At 39.5% G+C, this 17,261-nt stretch overlaps 1 protein-coding gene across 4 annotated transcripts in view; it reads left to right on the top strand.

The window, feature by feature from the left end:
• ZEB2 (zinc finger E-box binding homeobox 2) overlaps positions 1 to 17,261 on the top strand; it is a 220,513-nt gene that overhangs the window by 10,124 nt on the left and 193,128 nt on the right. The gene's annotated exons all lie outside the window — the stretch shown is intronic.

Below are 17,261 nucleotides of genomic sequence, written 5' to 3'. Positions count from 1 at the left end.
ATTTGGGAACATTGGGACAAGAAAAGAGAGATTATCTCTACACCTTCCATCCCTTTCCCCACCCCCCATGAACCAAGCATTGGAGGATTTAGGAAGATTTAGTTCAGTAAACACCTTTGGACACTTGGGGGGAAAAAAAGTAGGAGTCTGTTTGCAAAAAAAAAAAAAAGAGGCTTTTGTTAAGGGAGGTGCTGGGATAATGCTTTACCAGGCAGCTGTGATATTAACCTACACAGCAATGCCAGAGACCGCTTTAACTCTTTGTGTGCTTTGCACGTTCACTTAACAGATAGAGAGAGAGCGCCTTGTTTCAGGGACCTCTCTTTCGAGATCCCCCAGCCATGGCTGTTCACATTACATTTATTTCAAACACGCCTGGCACAGTTTAGGTAGTCCATCCTTTTTAAACAAGTCCATTTTTTTTTTCAATTCTGCTGGAGCCAGTTTAGGTTGATTTTAAAGTCTTGGGCATGATTTTTTTTAGCTCCAAGACCACTACAGTCCATCATCATTTAGGACCTGCTTGTAAACGGTTGACGGACTTCATGTTCATGGGAACAATCCTTGCTGAATAATGCACTTAAAAAAAAAAGCTGATGAATTATCTTAACTTGAATCATTTGTGATAAACTGTAAACCTTGGGAGTACAATACATTTTTTTAGCAAATCTGGAAGATACAGCCGGTGCATTTAGAGAAGAGGATCCTGTCTTGTTAAGCAGTTTGGCAAAGCAATAACTTAACATGAAACATAGACCATAAACTTGGAAACTTGCACAAAGCAGGTTCTGATAGTCACAATGGCTTTATGCTCCCATCATAAAACACAGAAGATGCTGCAAGCTTCATTGAAGGCTTATAAATGCACGTGTAGAAGCTGTATCCTATCCACTGCCATCAACAACTGGTGCAGAGTACATTTCTCTCTGCAGTAGTAAAGAATGCAAATTAACAACATTGCTGAAAGGAAAGAGTTAATGGGTTATTTTTTTTGCTGGGCATAAGAATAACTTTACAGGTGTTGTTTTTTTTAGTTTAGATAAGATTTCCTTTTAAGTTAAAAAAAAAAAAAGTGTAGGTGTCAATGTTAGAACAGTCACAAATGTGTGAAAAAGTAAAGGGTATGAGACGTGACAGAATTAAAGGTGTTTGCTATGTTGTTACACCGTGTGTCAAGCAGCAAGCTCCCTTTGTCACAGCCTCCTGGTGATTTGACAGTGCAGATCCACTTCCCTCCTAGGTGATACAGCAGTTTTCAAGTCGAGTTACAAATACAGTGCCCCCCACCCCCACCCCTATCCACACACACACACACACACACACACACACACTATAAGATTGCCTGGCTGTATCGCAAACCTAGTGCACTCAGGTTCCCAACTCCTTCAAAACTCCCCTCCCCTCGCCACCGTATGGAAAGCACCTTTACTATCTAGAACAGACACATTACTGGCATGCAAGAACAGCCTTATACAGGGGGTGCTCTCTATTCCAAATCTCAAGGCAACAGCAGTGCTGTAGATGCTGGCATTGGATGTTGTGTTGGCAGAAATGCCATCTGCCAAATCATCCAATAATTAAGTGTTATGTTATTCGTATGAACAATCAAGCATGAGGTATTCTTTCTGAAATCGAGTGCTCAAAAGTACAGGGTTGGTTTTTTTTTTTAATACTTGCAGAATATGGTCAGATCACAGTTTGAGGGATGAATTAAAATGATCTTGCACCTTCTGTGATCAATTGATGTTGGCAAGAACCTTAGCAGTAATAATAAGAATTATCAATATAAGATGGGCTCTGATGGCTAACAGAGAGGTTAAGCTTGGTACTTCAGTACCGGGCAAGCAGTTCATATTTTTCATATTCCTGTGTGTAGCAGGAACGTTTAGGCCTCTACGTAGCCATTTTTAGGAGATATGAACAGTGCCATATCAGATATAGTATTTCAGATTCAAGAATTGTAGAGAGACAGTTGCAAGTCAAAATCATATGATTTAGTGTTTTCTCATGACATGTGGAATAAGTAGTGGGAATGTTAGGAGCCTAACCAGTGTAGGAGGCAGTTCCAAGCCCTTATGTGAATTGCAGAAAAAAAAAAAAGACCTTTGGCCTTAATTGGCTAAATCAACAGTGCATTATGCCCAAATGGGCTCTCTGTAATATTCAAAGCAGTCAAAAGTAATTTTGCCAAGCCAGATTCTAAGTTGGTTTGGCATACTCTGCTAGATCTGAAATGTGGAAAGTTTATGAGTGTCCAATGTGTATTGGTATGTCTTTAATTTTTATAGCAGAAAAGATATTTTCTTCAGTGGAAAGGTAAAAGTGCACACATATGACAAAATAATAATAGCAATACAGCTACAAGTGAGGTGCATTTAATTACAGATTGTATAACCAGCGGTCATTGCTAGGCCTAAAACCTAAGGTCAGCTCTGTTGCCAGAGTATTACTACAGTACTTTTCTCTCTTATTCTAGCTAAATAACTAAATTCAGGTATAGGAACTGTCATAATACCACATTTTAATTATGTATTGTAAATATTTATTAAATAATACCTGTCATTTTAAATGTAGCACTGTAATATGAAATCATTTACAGAAACGGCTGAAAATGCTCATTTTGTGAATTTTACCAGTCAATAATTTTGAATGATACTCTAAATTTTTGTTAAGAATAAACTAGAAATATGCCTTGCAGGCAAATGGAGTACAGTTTAGGATGCTCTTTACATCTTTAGTTCAGCATCTTTTGCTCATATGTGTTCCAGTGACTCGCTCTCAGTACCTTTGGTAGCTGTTTAGATTGTTGCAAAGCCTAGTGGTAAGATATGGGCGGGGGGAGAGGAGAAAGTAAGACATTGGAAATCTTGTACACCAGGAGAGCAAAGAACCAAATGAGAAAGATCAACAACAACAACAAAAAAAAAGAAACTGTCTTGATTAAGGAGTGATTCCTTAGCAGTCAGTCGGTCAAAGTCTATGGCTGGCAATCGGGCTATTTCCTTAATACCGTGAATAACTGGGCAGACTGGATGAGGTGCTTGGTCTTTTATCCTGCCATCATCTGCAATGTTACTATGTTTTACCAATCTGTCAAAATAATGCGAGATAATATCATTGCTATACGCTGGGTGTTGATCTACCTCAGACCTTGAAAACTTCAAAGTTAAATGACAAACCATAGTTGAAATGTGTATATAATTTCAGGCAAGCAATTAAAAAATAATTGGTACATTTAGAAGACTTCTTCACTCTTTTATTGTCCCATCAATAATGACATGACATCCTGCCATATACTTATAGTTAAAAGTGATCTTAGTAAGATGGGCTGAATAGAAATGTACTTTTCTATACTGCCTTGGTGACATGATGCCCGGCTCTTTGTACATTTGATTGCTGGGTGGAGGAGAGCTCCTGGCAAGGTTACAGACAGGAAAATGAATTGCTATCAGATCATCAGATTAAGGTATCATGACTTCAAGGATCGGAGCCTGCTTTCTTTTTTTTTTTAACACGTGGGCAGATTTCAATAACTTTGAATGTTCTTGCCAAAGCCATTTGCTAATGTGGTCTACAGCTGCTGCTCTCTAATCGCTATTGTGAAAATTGAAATGTATTTTGTGTTGTGCACCAGTTCACAAGCTATTTTCTCAGAAGTTTGATGTGCCCGCTGTTCCAAGTTTTTACTTGAGGTAGAAAGTGTGAATGCAGGCTGACTTCCCAATAGCCAAACTTTTGGGTTTGTGATATGGGAAAACCATGGTCCAGGAACTGCAGAGGAGGGGGTTGGTGACATTTACTGACATTCTGTGATCCACTTTGTCAGTTTCATTTCCCCAGATCAGATCATTTTTCCCGAGTTGCAAACATTTGGAAAACTGAGTTGACTGCATCAGAAGCAACGTTAATAGTAGCCTAGACATACTGATGTACTAAAGTAGATAATACTTTGAATGAAAAGATAGAATATACTCACTTATTAGCTTGTCATCAGTATAAGTCCCACACTTGCCTGTATCATTATCCTCTTAAATTTCTGTGTTAAAATTAAATTTATTTCATACCTTTTGTCCGAAATCTCCAAATTCTGGCACTTGGTGAATTATTAATAAGGTGCAATAGTGAAGTGTAGGTAATGTTAGCTCATGTTAGATTATGCTACTAAGATGTAATAATGAGGAATATAAGTGATGGCTTCCAGCATAAACATTGTCTTGGGAGCCTATAAAGTTTAAATTGGCTTTGGGCCTTACTTTAAAATGTGTGCATTAATAGGAAGAATCTTTAGAAAAAAAGGATCTAAAAGCCAATACAGAGGTAAACTATTAACAAAAATCTGGCAAATTTATGGTAATTAATTGGTAGAGTAGAGTTGAACAATTTAATTGTGATTCCACATTAGAACGGAACACAGGGCCCAAACATCCAGGCATTAAGACAGGTAGGGTTACCTAGATTTTAGATCACTTAAGTCCTGATCTCATGAAACTGCCACAGAATTGCCTAAATCTTTCTTCATGGTTCTGGAGGCCAAGAAGTCTACCCATTCCCAAGTTTAAAAAAATAAGGTCTCCAGTGTCAAAGCTCTTTTAACAGAAAAGGATATATAAGTGGACAGTTTGAAATTAGAGGAAAGTGATTTCCATGCATGTGAAGTTTTACCCTTGTACAGATAAAGTGTGAGGTAGCCAAGCCGCGTGAAACCCAGACCGTAAATGATATGTGCTCTTTGCTAGGGCTTCTCGCCCCTGTGTTTTTGTGCTGTCAAACTGCGACGTCGTCGAACAAACACCTCCTCTGGGACCAAGTGATAAATGCAGAGATAGGCTGACTTCAGCCAGTCTCTGCCGTCCTCTCAGGCACCACCCCCCATACAGCAGGCCTCCCCCAGATCTTATGCCCCTCTGCCCCTGGCCTGACTCTTATGCAGAGCCACCCAAGGATTTCAAAACTGTCAGGATTGAGTAATTATTGACACTCCCCTGAATCCTAAGAATCAAGCGTCATAAAACTGCAAAGAAAAGTCATTCCACTTCATGCTGTTTCTGCCGTTTAAGCATACACAATTGTTCTTAGGAACTTTGACCAGCTAGGTAACTTCTCTTTTTCTTTTCTCTTTTTTTTTTGCTTAATCATGACAAGACAAAACACCTCTTCCTTTTTTAACAGTTGGAAAAAAAAAAAATAATAATAATAACACTCTTATTTGGCTTTAACAGTTTATAAATTGCTTTCTGCAATGTAGTTTCTGAATAAGGTCTACTTTAACTAAATCCTGTTTACGTGCCCTTTTGTTCCTTGATATCAAATGGGTTGACATCTGCTTCGGTTACTCTCCAATAAATAGGTAAACCATCATATTGGGGTCCATCTCCCTCTCCCCCCCCCCCCCCCCACTGATATTTTAAAAATAGTCATAATGTCAGGCAGTACTATTATGGCACTTTATGCTTTAGTGGATGTTTGCTGTTGCTAGTTACAGCAACACTTATCATAAGAAGGCAAGAAAAGAGTAGTCCCTGGTAATTAAAGTAATGAAATATTCATTTACTCTACCTTTTCAGTAGTCTCACAAATTAGGCTGCTACATTTAATGCCTGCACTGCCTCTGTTTTTATTATAATGGCAGCTTTCGCATCTGCAATTAGGACTAATTCTGACAGTTACAATTTCTGAGGGATGGTAAACAGTGAGCGAGATGTGGAGCAATGGTATTACACGTGAAAAGCCCTTGTCTCTTTAACCTTGCTGGGGTTTTTTTCTTGCAGAGGTTACCTTTTCCCGATGGTGCAAAATCGACTTGACATAACTGTTCATCAGTTTCAGGGTTTTCCCTGGAGGTATTTGCATCAAATCAGCCCAGTCAAGCTTCAAGTTGAAATTGGCAGGCCAGAAACTGACAGGGTAGGGTCTGGGAAAGAGACAGCTAAAGTGCAGACAGCAAACTGACAGCAGCGGAATGAAAGGCAGGGAAGAGCGGCTGGGCTATTCAACTCTTGTGGAGGGAAAGCATTAACTGTAAGTTTGTTGGGTCTTGATGATTCGGGATTTGGTTGTGAACTGAAGGGTGGGACTGCCAGGTCAGGGGAAGGGAAGTGGGGATCAGAGAACACGGAGATCTGCCTCACTGAGCACAAGCTCCCAGCCAAGTTGATTGGATGCCCAAGGAGGTGTGGCTTGAGAGAACCTAATTAGATCATACAAAAGTTCTGCAGATCCTCCTATGGAAATCCAAAAAAAGGATGGGAAAGATTTGCAAGGCTCATACTGTTTCATTAAAGCAGCGTACAAAAAGTGGATAGCCGTTTAAGCAGCAGGCTTGTTTCGGTATGATCCTTAGGAGATGCAGTAAGGTCTTTGCAAGTTTCTATAAAACTATGCTGCTGACCTTTGCTCTAGATGTATTTACTTATTTATTAAAATATTTATCATCCGCCTATAATAAAATTAAGCATTGAATTAAGAAGAAAACAAAAAGATGTCCTCTCTCGTATGAAGCAAAATAAAACCATTTGTGTTTGACTTTCTAAGCAAGTTAAGGTAAGAGAATAAACAAGACGCGGAAATTATTATTAAATCCAAGAAGCAGGAATTATTATTATTACATCTGCGTTTAATGACTACCACAACCTGACAGTTTTACAAAACCAGTGGAGATTGAAAAATATTTCTGCATGGTTAAAAAATTCTTGCTCACTGTTGGAGCAGACTTGTGACAAAGTAAGCTTTGCTTTCAACCACTTCTTCAGTGCTGTGCATGACAAGCTTTGGCTGATCTGTTGATGCCCATTCGACAGGCACTGTTGAGCTAAAGTGGTGTGACGGCACAGTTTTGTTAAGCTGTGAACAAAGGACTGGAGAGATGCCTCACTAGCATCATCCTTGCGCATATTGGCCCTGTCACAGTTTTGCTTGATTTAATGCTCCGTTTGTTCCGAGACAGTAAGATCTCAAATTCTGGACAATAGGCTTTCATATCATATGCACAAACTTTATTCTAAGAGCTTTTAACTATGATTTGACGCACTAGCCATAGTCTTAATTGACATACAGCAACCAATAAAAACATTAGTCATAGATAAATAGATTACTGTTAGCTTCTTTAACAGTTATCCATTTAAAAATGGGGATTTCAGTTTTGGGAAAAAAAAGGTGAAAAAGTTTTCTTTGACCATTTGTTAAGAAACATTATTCATGATTTCTTGCCGAGGAAAAATTCCTGCTTATATTGCAGGTCAGTAGAACTTTTAAACTGGCATGTATAATTCCAATAGGATCCTGCTGTAAAAGAAGCAATTTGACAAACATATGCAGTCACAGGCTGAAAATTAATAAATAGCTGGAGCTAGATGATAGCCATGCGTTCTGTGACAGAAAATCAGGAAAAGAGAGCAAAGTTAAAAATGCTAATTGGAAAGCCCTGTAAGGCAAACTTGACAGTGTGGTTCTAAATTTAGAATCTGATGGGTCTATTGGAGAAGACTTAAGGGCGATCTATAAAAAGTGTTTTATTTTGTTCTCCTCAGGTTTGCCGCAAGTGTTTGCTAAGAGATTAGTTAGCTAGCTTACCAAGAGGTAGCCATGGGAGGCAGCTCTTAACTGGGAGGAATGCTCAGGAGGTCAGGGGGAAGGAAGATAGAGAGAGCTGGGACCAGCTGGGCCTGGAGATCAGGTATTTTCCTTTTTGTTTCATATTGAAAAGACACTGCTTATCAAAAGGTTGGTGGTGTCATATCAAACCCCTGGCAAGAATACAGTTGAAACCGTTTATATAGTCCCTGGATTCAAATCTGTACATGAATAAGCATGTTGCACATTATTAGAGGCATCCATGCTCGTTGTGTTTACTTTCCGTTATTTTAACCACTAAAAATGTTTTAGCTGCTTTGCTCAGTCAGACAAAATTAATGACTTTCTTGAAGACTGTTATTGGAGTAAAAGAATATTGCAGAGTGACAGTATTTCCTTTTACTAATAGTTCTGTCTGTAGCCTAAATCTGAAATTGAATCTTTTGGACAAGACCTCTATAATTCTTTTACCTTCCATAAGTGTGCATCTTTTGAGCTGTGACAGTTTTAATAACAGGGAAAGATGGGCTTGCTTTTGATGGTGTCTTATTTTAAGCCTCTGTTTGCACCTACTACTTCAGACAGTAAACCCAACTAATATAAGAAAGGAAGAGCTTGCCTGGAATATACCATTTATATGGCCCCATAAATGAAATGAATGTTAAATGTAGCAACCAAAGAGCACTTTATGGATAGGGTGGATTCTTACTAGCCACTGGAAGTGGACCTTAGGGTAGATTCTTCAGTTTTCTGTTTCTCAATAATACACTGTCAGGGAAGTCATAGGTTTGATAAAGCAAATGGTCAGATAGCCAGCCTAATGATATCACACTCTTTTCTGCTTTGGAAAAGAAAAACACCATCCCTGACTTGAAAAACAAGCAAACAATATAGGACAAAAGTGCCTCTACAAATAAGTCCTAAGTGCCACCTTTCACATTTACTGTCCCATGGATTTTGTTTTAGCTCAACAGGCAAAACACCGAGCTTGGAAGTCACCCCAACTGCGCTGATTTCCAATATATGAATTGCAGAATTGCAGGTATTGCTGGCATTACATACACTCTGCTGGGTCTTCCTTCTCCAAGAGAATGCAAGGGAGAGAAGCAACTAAGGGGGTCATTTTCTATAGCTTTCGTGTGCGATAGTTAGATAGGGGTGGAGTCAGCACCGGAAGGGGAGGAGTCAGAGCAGCACCAGGGCGGACACGGCAAAGACATCGCTGACGGCGAAAAGGTAAGGCCCCTTATCGCCGCCAGTAACGTGCCCAATAGCACCACCTTTCACGGTGGCGCTATTGGTTTACAAAAGCCGGCAGCGATAGCACCGCCGCGGGGGAGTAATTGCTGCCGGCTTTCGCAGGCCCGCCCCTTGCTTCACCCCCCGGTACTTCACGATTCACTAAGGCCTGCAATTTTAGAAAAATCCAGGCCTAAGATCTTTATATTTTTGCACAAAAGTATAATCTCTGATCTCACACTTGCAAACTGTGTATCTGAGATCATATCACATTATAACTCACAGGAAAAGGCCTTGCAGTATATAGCATGGAGATGCACTGGATTTGAAAGTTGGGCATGCATGCCTTCCAAGTCCCCAGACTTTTGCTGTAGCCCTCCAAAATTTCAACATTTCAATTTGTTTGTTTTTTTTTCATTTTGTCGGTGCTTCCAAACTTTTCAGCATTTAACAGTCCAGCTAAGGTATTGTATATAGGTCTGGGATACAGTCAACAGATTTCCTGCACACATCCCCACCATGACCTGATATTATGCTGATAACGCCTCAGCTTTATCTAGGTATCTCTTTTTCTTTCCACATTTTATTTGTGCATCTTTTTCCATCCTTCTGGCCTGGGAAAACTGCATGATGTCAAGACTGGTCATTCCTCCCAAACTTTGGAAGATGAAAATCATTGCACTCCAGTATTCTACTGATTTTTCCTCAGATGAGTTTGCAATGCATTCTTTTTGAGTCTTGAGACATTTGAAGTAAGCTGCACAAAATGAGGCGTTGTTGTACAGTTCACCTCGTATGACCTGGAAACTCAAACGGAATGCATTTCAAACCAAGGGAAAGTTGAACGAGGACAGGACACTACTGTTACTTGCTATACCTTTACTGTCTGACTAAATCTAGAAACGTTCATCGAGGTTGAAAGCTGAAGGTTCATCACTTTGACTATTTTACAGTCGTCTTCTTCCTGACTTGATACCGCCTGATTCAAGATAACAAAACTAGCTGTGTTATGAAAGCTTTTCAGATTTTAAATTGGTATTGTGAAGACCATCCTGAATGCCTAACACTTTCTTACGTTGCAATGCAAAATGTGTACTGCTGCAGCCAGTAAGTTAATAGTATCAATCAATTTGTAAACAGATGAAGTCAGTCATTCCCAAACTGGTTTTCCAGAAACAATTACTAAATTACAATAGAAAAAAAAATTGTACAGTTACTGTATTTGTGTGCTGTGTTACAATCAGCATACCAGGGAAACAAAACAATTTAATGCAGAAAAATCATCATTCATCTACATTATAATTGCTTCTTTTTCACATCTACAGGGCGGTTAATTAAAATTGTGATTAAATGCGGTCGCGCTGCCTAAGATGTCTTGCCCAAAACAGGTGGTACAGAATTTAAAAGTAAAAAAAAAAAAAAAATGTAATTAGCATTGGAAATTGAGAAATTGCCTGTAAGAATCAGTGTTAATTTCAGTCAGTGATGAGGTAATTTATAAATGAATGCAGTGGAGGCTGTGCAAATGCACAATTGCCTTCCTTCCCGTTCTTAGCATTCTCAGCATGCAGGTGAAAATGTTTTCAAAATATTGAGGTAATTTGAAAATCAATCCGTACATTCTGTATCTTTTTTTCTGCTGGCTACAGCAAACACCGAACAAATGCTGCCATAGATGGCATGATATGTATCAGTTTTTCACTTCCTGAGACTAACACTGCACATGTTGTGGCATCAGATAGAGCCTCAAGCACCAGAAAATATCTGGCAAGCATCCCTTACCAATGACCAAGAATGTCTCACTGAACGCTCTTGGTAGGCCTAGGATCATTGGAAGCAATGCGTGATTTTACTGCCGCAGTCAAGGAAAGAAAACACACTTCAGTTTATCAGAATAGATATACAAAAAAAAAAAGTCAATGCTAATTTGCTAACTTATCGCCCACCTTCTGAAAAGTTTATTCTCATTTTCTAAATTATTTATGTTGGTATTGTTCCTTTAATAGGATTGGATTTTCTACTGATAGATTTCCAAATTTTGCTCTAAATTAAGACAAAAATATAAGTATGCATCTTAGTTAAATGAATCCTTTTGAAGCACAAAGGAACAAGAAGAAATTGTGAGTATTGAACATATGCAATATTATGAAAGGTTATATAGATTACAGATTTTTGAAAAGTAATTTACCTGTATTATGACACTTAGAACCAAATGTAGATTTTCCTTATTTTGTGCTTATGGAAAAATGCTTAGTAGATAAGGCCCCTTAAAGGCAGAATAATTTTTGGATCATGTTAATGGCCATACAGAAGACAGGGCCCCATCTGGGAATTTCAGTAGGCGTGGGTGGAGGAGGGATAAAAGGCAAGATGAGTGGATTTGTTTGTATCGCAATACATTTTTGCATTTCAATAATTCATAATAAAAAAAACTGGATCACAGGTAATCACCGAAAGAAATCCAGTCTCCCCTCTCACCGCTTTACAAAAATGCCCAAGTGGGAACCACACTTTTCTGAATCTTGTTTGCTGCGATCCAAAAACTGGTCCCTTGAAACTTCCATTGAGAATTTGTCTTCTCTTTGACAGCGTTTCTATATTTTTTTATAGGTAGGTTGTGTCAGTGTTGACCATTACCCCAGTAACTGTTGCACATTTAGAATAGGTTTCTCTTTTTCAAAAGGGAAAATATAAGCTTTGGTTATCAAGTTACAATGCTTTAGGTAAGGCTATGATATGATGTTAGAACGCCACACTCCACATATCTACAAGACTTTAGCTGTCGCATTGTATTAGGTAACTATTACAGATGAAACTGAAATGTGCCTGGTTTACCGTTAGCAGAGCAGTTATTTCTCCTTAAAGTAAAGGCCCATTGAAAACCTTTTGGCTCATTTTGTTAAAATAATTAAACACACACATTTCATTACTAACACACAGCGGTCTGATTTTCTAATGATTTTTTTTTCCATAGACACAAAAACATAATATATTGTACAACATATACATACATTAGCCACAATATGTTATAGCAACAGGATGAGACAGGTATGATATACTTTAAATATTGTTTAGGATGAATCTATTCTTGATAGACTGTTGAGTTTCAAAATAATTTGACATTTAATCCAACAAATTCTGAGCTTTTCTAAAATTCTTACTGCTTTATTCCACCAGTGTAGCTGAGCTTTCTAGTTCCGAAAGCATTTTATAAATGCTTGGCCTGCCAGCTGACACAGTCAAAGATTATTAATGCTAAGGAAATTGTTTAAAAACAGCACAGAGATGGCTGTAGCATTTGAAGCAGATTTTGTGGGCATGAACTGAGACAATTAGTTCAATTCGCAGGCCCCTTCCCCATCTTGCAGAGTTTTGTAGAAAACTCAACTTCGGTAAACCGCACTATGGTCTTTTGTGAATGTCACGTGACTCCCAAAAAGAAGACACATTTCATATTACGCAGCACTTTCTAAACAAAACAGTGAATGTTTTACTATTTTAGGAAATCAGAGAGCTAAAGAAACTGGTGGCGTGGATTCTTAAAATAAAAAGTAGGATGGAAAGGAATCCTTCTGTATGTAAACTTTTATCCACTTCCTAAAATAATCTACCCCCTGGCTTTCATTCCCTAAGGTGGGTTTAAAAAGACAGACAAACAAAGATAGGTAGTTTTGGTTTGTAGCCCACCTCATGCAAACCAACCACCTGTACCCTGGTTTCAGACCTTTCTGACTGCGCAGCAGACTTCAGAGCATCTAACTTTTTTGTATCATTTCCTTGACACATTTTTGTGTTTTTATTTGTGATTGCCTTTCTTTGCTGGGATTTCTCCTTCTTGTGTTTTCTGCTAGCTTGTGTTTGGGGGGGGAGGGGAGCAAAGCGACTGCCTTTGTACAGCATGTCAAACCAGGCTTACGGCAGTCACTTGTCCATAAAAAAATAAAAAAACAGATTTCCCCAGTCTGGAACAATAGCAGAGGAGCACTGGGCCGCTTCTACCTTAAATCTAAGTAAAGGACATTCTTGGAGTATTGTGTGTGTCTGTATGAACGTGGCGGCACATAAAACTGAGTCATGATCATGAAAAAGCTGTGTGGTCGGCGAGCTTTTTCACAATTTGAGCAATCTTCCAGAGACAAGTTTTGCGGTGCAGGTGTGCAACTGAGCTGCTGGTTGCGCTGTGAAGCGAAGAGTATCAGATTCAGCAGAGCCTGGTAGATAGAAATGCATGTACATCATCATTTCTAAAATGGTGATGCAGAGAAAAATAAACGCTTTTCATATTTGATGGCTGATAAATACCAAGAATGCCACACCAAGTGGGCCATGAGCAGTGCTATGTGTTTGCATGTGTACTGAATATTTGTGCCTGGGAGTTTCCTCTAGCAATAAAACACTGCATTGTCTGTCCAGGGCTAGATAGAAAAGTCATGTAAAAGCCATCCTGGATTCTAGGTTCATTCATATTTAGGATAAGTTAAAAAAAAATAAATCTGAAGGTACTTTTTGACAAGAAATAATTTCAGCAGAGGACCCTGGAGTAGTACAGAAAATATCAGCTGCCTCACCTTTTCAGTATCTTCTGTATGGCAGCTAAACTTTGTGATCACAGAATGAAATTTTGGTTCCTCTTATGCAGTGATTTCCGATGCAATGCCCAGGGGTTATTCAAAGGAAGAAATGCACTATGCATTGGAGTTAAGGACCCTGGAGATTGGCTTTCACTTTGCAACCAATCCCTAATACCAGGGAAATGCTCAGTTTGTTTATGCGTACATAATGCACGTTTGTCCGCCTGGGAGCTGCAGCAAATGGGAGACGTATGCATGGATTTCACAGGTAACAGGATTACGTGGGCACATAATTGATCCATTTGAAGAAAAAAAATGACAGCGCTCTGAAGATGCCTAGGCTTTAGAAATGGAGTTTATGAAACAGGCATTTGTAAATTCAAAGGAATCAATATGTCAATTTTATTACATCTCAGGACCAGCTGGGCATTAAACAAACAGTAACCCCTTTTAAATTGCAGCTGTGGATTCTTGCATTGCTTGCATCCCTTCCGAGATTTAGATGTTTAGAAGACACAGTTAATTCAGACATTTGTATGTTTGCAGTACCTATTATTTTTAGACTGAATAGTATGGGAAAAATGGCATCCCATTATTTCATTCTTATCATGGATACTGGAATTCAGCTAATTCTTTTTCTTTTCTCATCGCCTTGGATTTCCTCATCTTTCATTAAATCAAGTAAAAAAATAGAGAGTTTTCTGAGCTCAGCTCCAAAAGCTAAGCAGAACTGAGGTTTATTTCAGTCTTAGCTGTGCATTACATTTGACAAATTCATGATCTGCAAATTCGTCGGCCTGCCGGAAACGTACTGTTAAGGGCTTCAGAAGATTAGCTGAGAGAGGAATCATGACAGAAATCTCATGTTATTCTGCATTTTATAGATGGACAGAAGCACAACTTAGTTGAAACGAGTACAAATATTCCTTAACCGGGAAGTTCCGTTTTTAAAATACATGCCACCAGGTTGCAGATGGGTTTAGAAACACAGAAGGGAGGAGCCCCAATAGGTCAAGGGTGAGTAAACTGGGGAGGAGGGGCCCCTCTGGGAGAGGACTTGAACAATCCTGAAGGAGGGGCACACAACTGCTCAGTCAGGGAAGTAAAAAAAAAAAAAAAAAAAAATGGTGCTGTGGAGGCCCTGCAGTCTTAGGAAGGAGGGAGCTGCCAGAACACAGTGACGTCCTTGCAAGCGTGCTTCTCTGTCAGTGGGCCAGGGAAAGGAGCTGCTTCTCCTGTAGTAGGCCCAGAGGAGGAGATGCTTACTTCGGCAGCAGAACTGGACACAGGAACAGCCTCTTGCGTTGTTCTGCGACTCAGGAAGAGCTTCCACCCTCAGGCCTCAAGAGTTCCTGCTGCTGCTCCTGCTGCTGCCGGGGTCCCTGCCCAGGGAGAGAGATCACAGATGTTGCCTGGCGAGGACAAGAAATGGGGAGGTTGGAACCGGCAAAGAGACCAGAGAGAATGAGGAAGAGTTGCTGGGAAAGGGAGAATGCAGGCCAAAAGTATTCAAAAAGTTAAATAAGTAAATCAAAAGATGAGAAAATGAAAAAGATGAGCAAACTAAGAAAAATCCAAAAATAGAGAGGAAAAACAGGACAAAGTGAAAACAAAAAAGCAAAAAAAAAAAAAAAATTGTTTGGCAGGGTAGGATGAAGTTTTTCTCAGCTCCTTAAAAATATTGGCTGGCCCTTTCCATTGTGGTGTGTGACCTGTGTGTCTGGGCATGGTGTGGAGTGTGTCTCTGTGTTTGTCTGGTGTCCTTTGGTCTCGATGTGTATTTGTTTATGTCTCTGTGTGTGATCAGCCCTGGATTTGTCATTAGGCACCCATTATACATGTGCCTAGGGCGGCAAACACTTAGGGACAGAAGGCTGACTAAGATTTGCTGCCTTCCAGCTCTGCCAATCTCACTCAGCAGAGAACATCCCTCTGCTACCCTGTAACAGACCCTTCCCGGAGGTGGGAGTTAGATGTACCATGGGCCGGAAAATCCTATATCTACCCCTGTGTGTGATGTGGTCTGACTGCCTGAGTCTCTCTCTGTGTCTGAGTAGTGTGTCTACCTCTGGTTGTCGGTCTGGGTATGTTGTGTCTAGGCCTCTCTCTGTCTGTGGTGTGTCTGTGTATATCTATCTTCTGTCTGAGGGTGGTGTGTCTGTCTATATTTTTCTGTCTTGATGTGGTATGTTTATGTCTCTGTGCCTGTCTGGATGTTTAGGTTTTGTCTCTCTGTGGGGTGTCAATGTCTGTGTTTGGGGTATCTTTGCTTGCTGTCTGTGTGGGGGTCTCTGTGTCTGTCTATGTCTGTTTCCCTCTCTATTGGCCTGGGTGTGGGGTATGTGTGTCTGAGTATGTATCTGTTTCTCTCTGTGTCTGTCTAAATACAGGATGTCTACCTCTCTTTGCCTGTGTGTGTGTGTGTGTGTGTGTGTGTGTGAGTTCTTCTTTCAGCAACTTGAAGAGAAACAAAATGGCAGCTTATAGACCCTTGGCAGTGTGGCTGCCTGGTGAATAACCTTCATGTATGTATCTGTATGTATGGGTGAGTGGGTGTGTGTATATATGTATCTATAGATAGACAGAGATACATATATACACACACATATCTATATCTTTAGTAACCATCTTTGGGGACCCCAACCAATTGCATGAATGGAAGGGGTCCACTGCTCAAAAGATTTGCTCACCCCTGCCATAGACAAATTGTGGTTTGTGTTAGTAGAACTGAAAATGTGTCATTACTTTTTCTAAATGTTGTTTTCTTTGTTGTATAAGTATCATTTCAAATTCCAAAAACTGTTCTCTGTGCTGTAACTACTCATACCTAGGGTAACGTAGACACTTCTCTGTACCCTGTGCCTGACAAGTTATAGAATGTGAGGGTTATTACATGATATGCCATAATATGCCACAGCCTGCTAATACACACATAGATACAGTATAGCCATAGAGAGAAACTAGATATATGAGGGTCTACAATGAAAAAATAAAAGAGGGAAAATATTTCTATTTTTTTCTAGTGCCAAGAATGGAAAAATTGGCTATTTTGGGGAACCTTCTGGAACCTGTGCTTCTCTAATAATCATCTCATTAAACCCTTTATTTGAGCAATCATTAAATAAGCATCCAGGAAATAAATATATAATATACAAGGGTGGCTTATTAGAGGTTCCATTCTCTCCGACAGTGATTGGAGGACAGTTTCTAAAGACAACTATTGGACATTTTGTACTAAAATAACTCTCAAAATGGCTGCTTGAGGTTGCTTTGGTTTGCCCTTATGATGTCACTGACCTTTGAGGAAGAAGTTGTTGCATCAGTCTCAGCTGATTGGCCAGGGATTGCTGTTGCATAACTCCATTCCATTTGCTGAGCAATGCTTAACATTCTTAAAACGAATTGTACCTAGAGCTGTATTTGGCAGTATATATTTATTTATTTAATGGTGATTACTGAGCCCACGTATATGGTACACATTTCTTGTTTTTAAGAACTTTCAAAGTATCTATCAGTCAAATACTAAATGGCCCCTTTAGCTATTAAAGACAAGGCAGAAGAGCTGCAGAATAGCTTGGAAAGGGCCATTCTTCCAGGTTGTTTTGGGCTCCTTGCGGTAAACCTCATGATGGGTAATACTTTTACCTTATCGTATTCTGGGGTTATTCTTGCTCTGAGTATTTCTTTTGGAGGGTCTATGCCTGTCCTTTTCTACCTTTTTTTTCTACTAAAGGTAAAAAGATATTATTTGAGGAGAGGGAAACACTTTAAACCTTGCTGTGGACATGGAAAGCAATGATGGAACAGATCATCTCTGCTCACGTAGAATTCACTGATGACACAATTTGAATTACTTTCATGGTAGTTCATTGCATCTTAAAT

The sequence above is a fragment of the Rhinatrema bivittatum genome, chromosome 6 (assembly GCF_901001135.1).
Source record: "Rhinatrema bivittatum chromosome 6, aRhiBiv1.1, whole genome shotgun sequence".
Lineage (NCBI taxonomy): Eukaryota > Metazoa > Chordata > Amphibia > Gymnophiona > Rhinatrematidae > Rhinatrema > Rhinatrema bivittatum.
The sequence above is the reverse complement of the archived record's forward strand: the minus strand, read 5'-3'. Positions and strand labels throughout refer to the sequence as shown.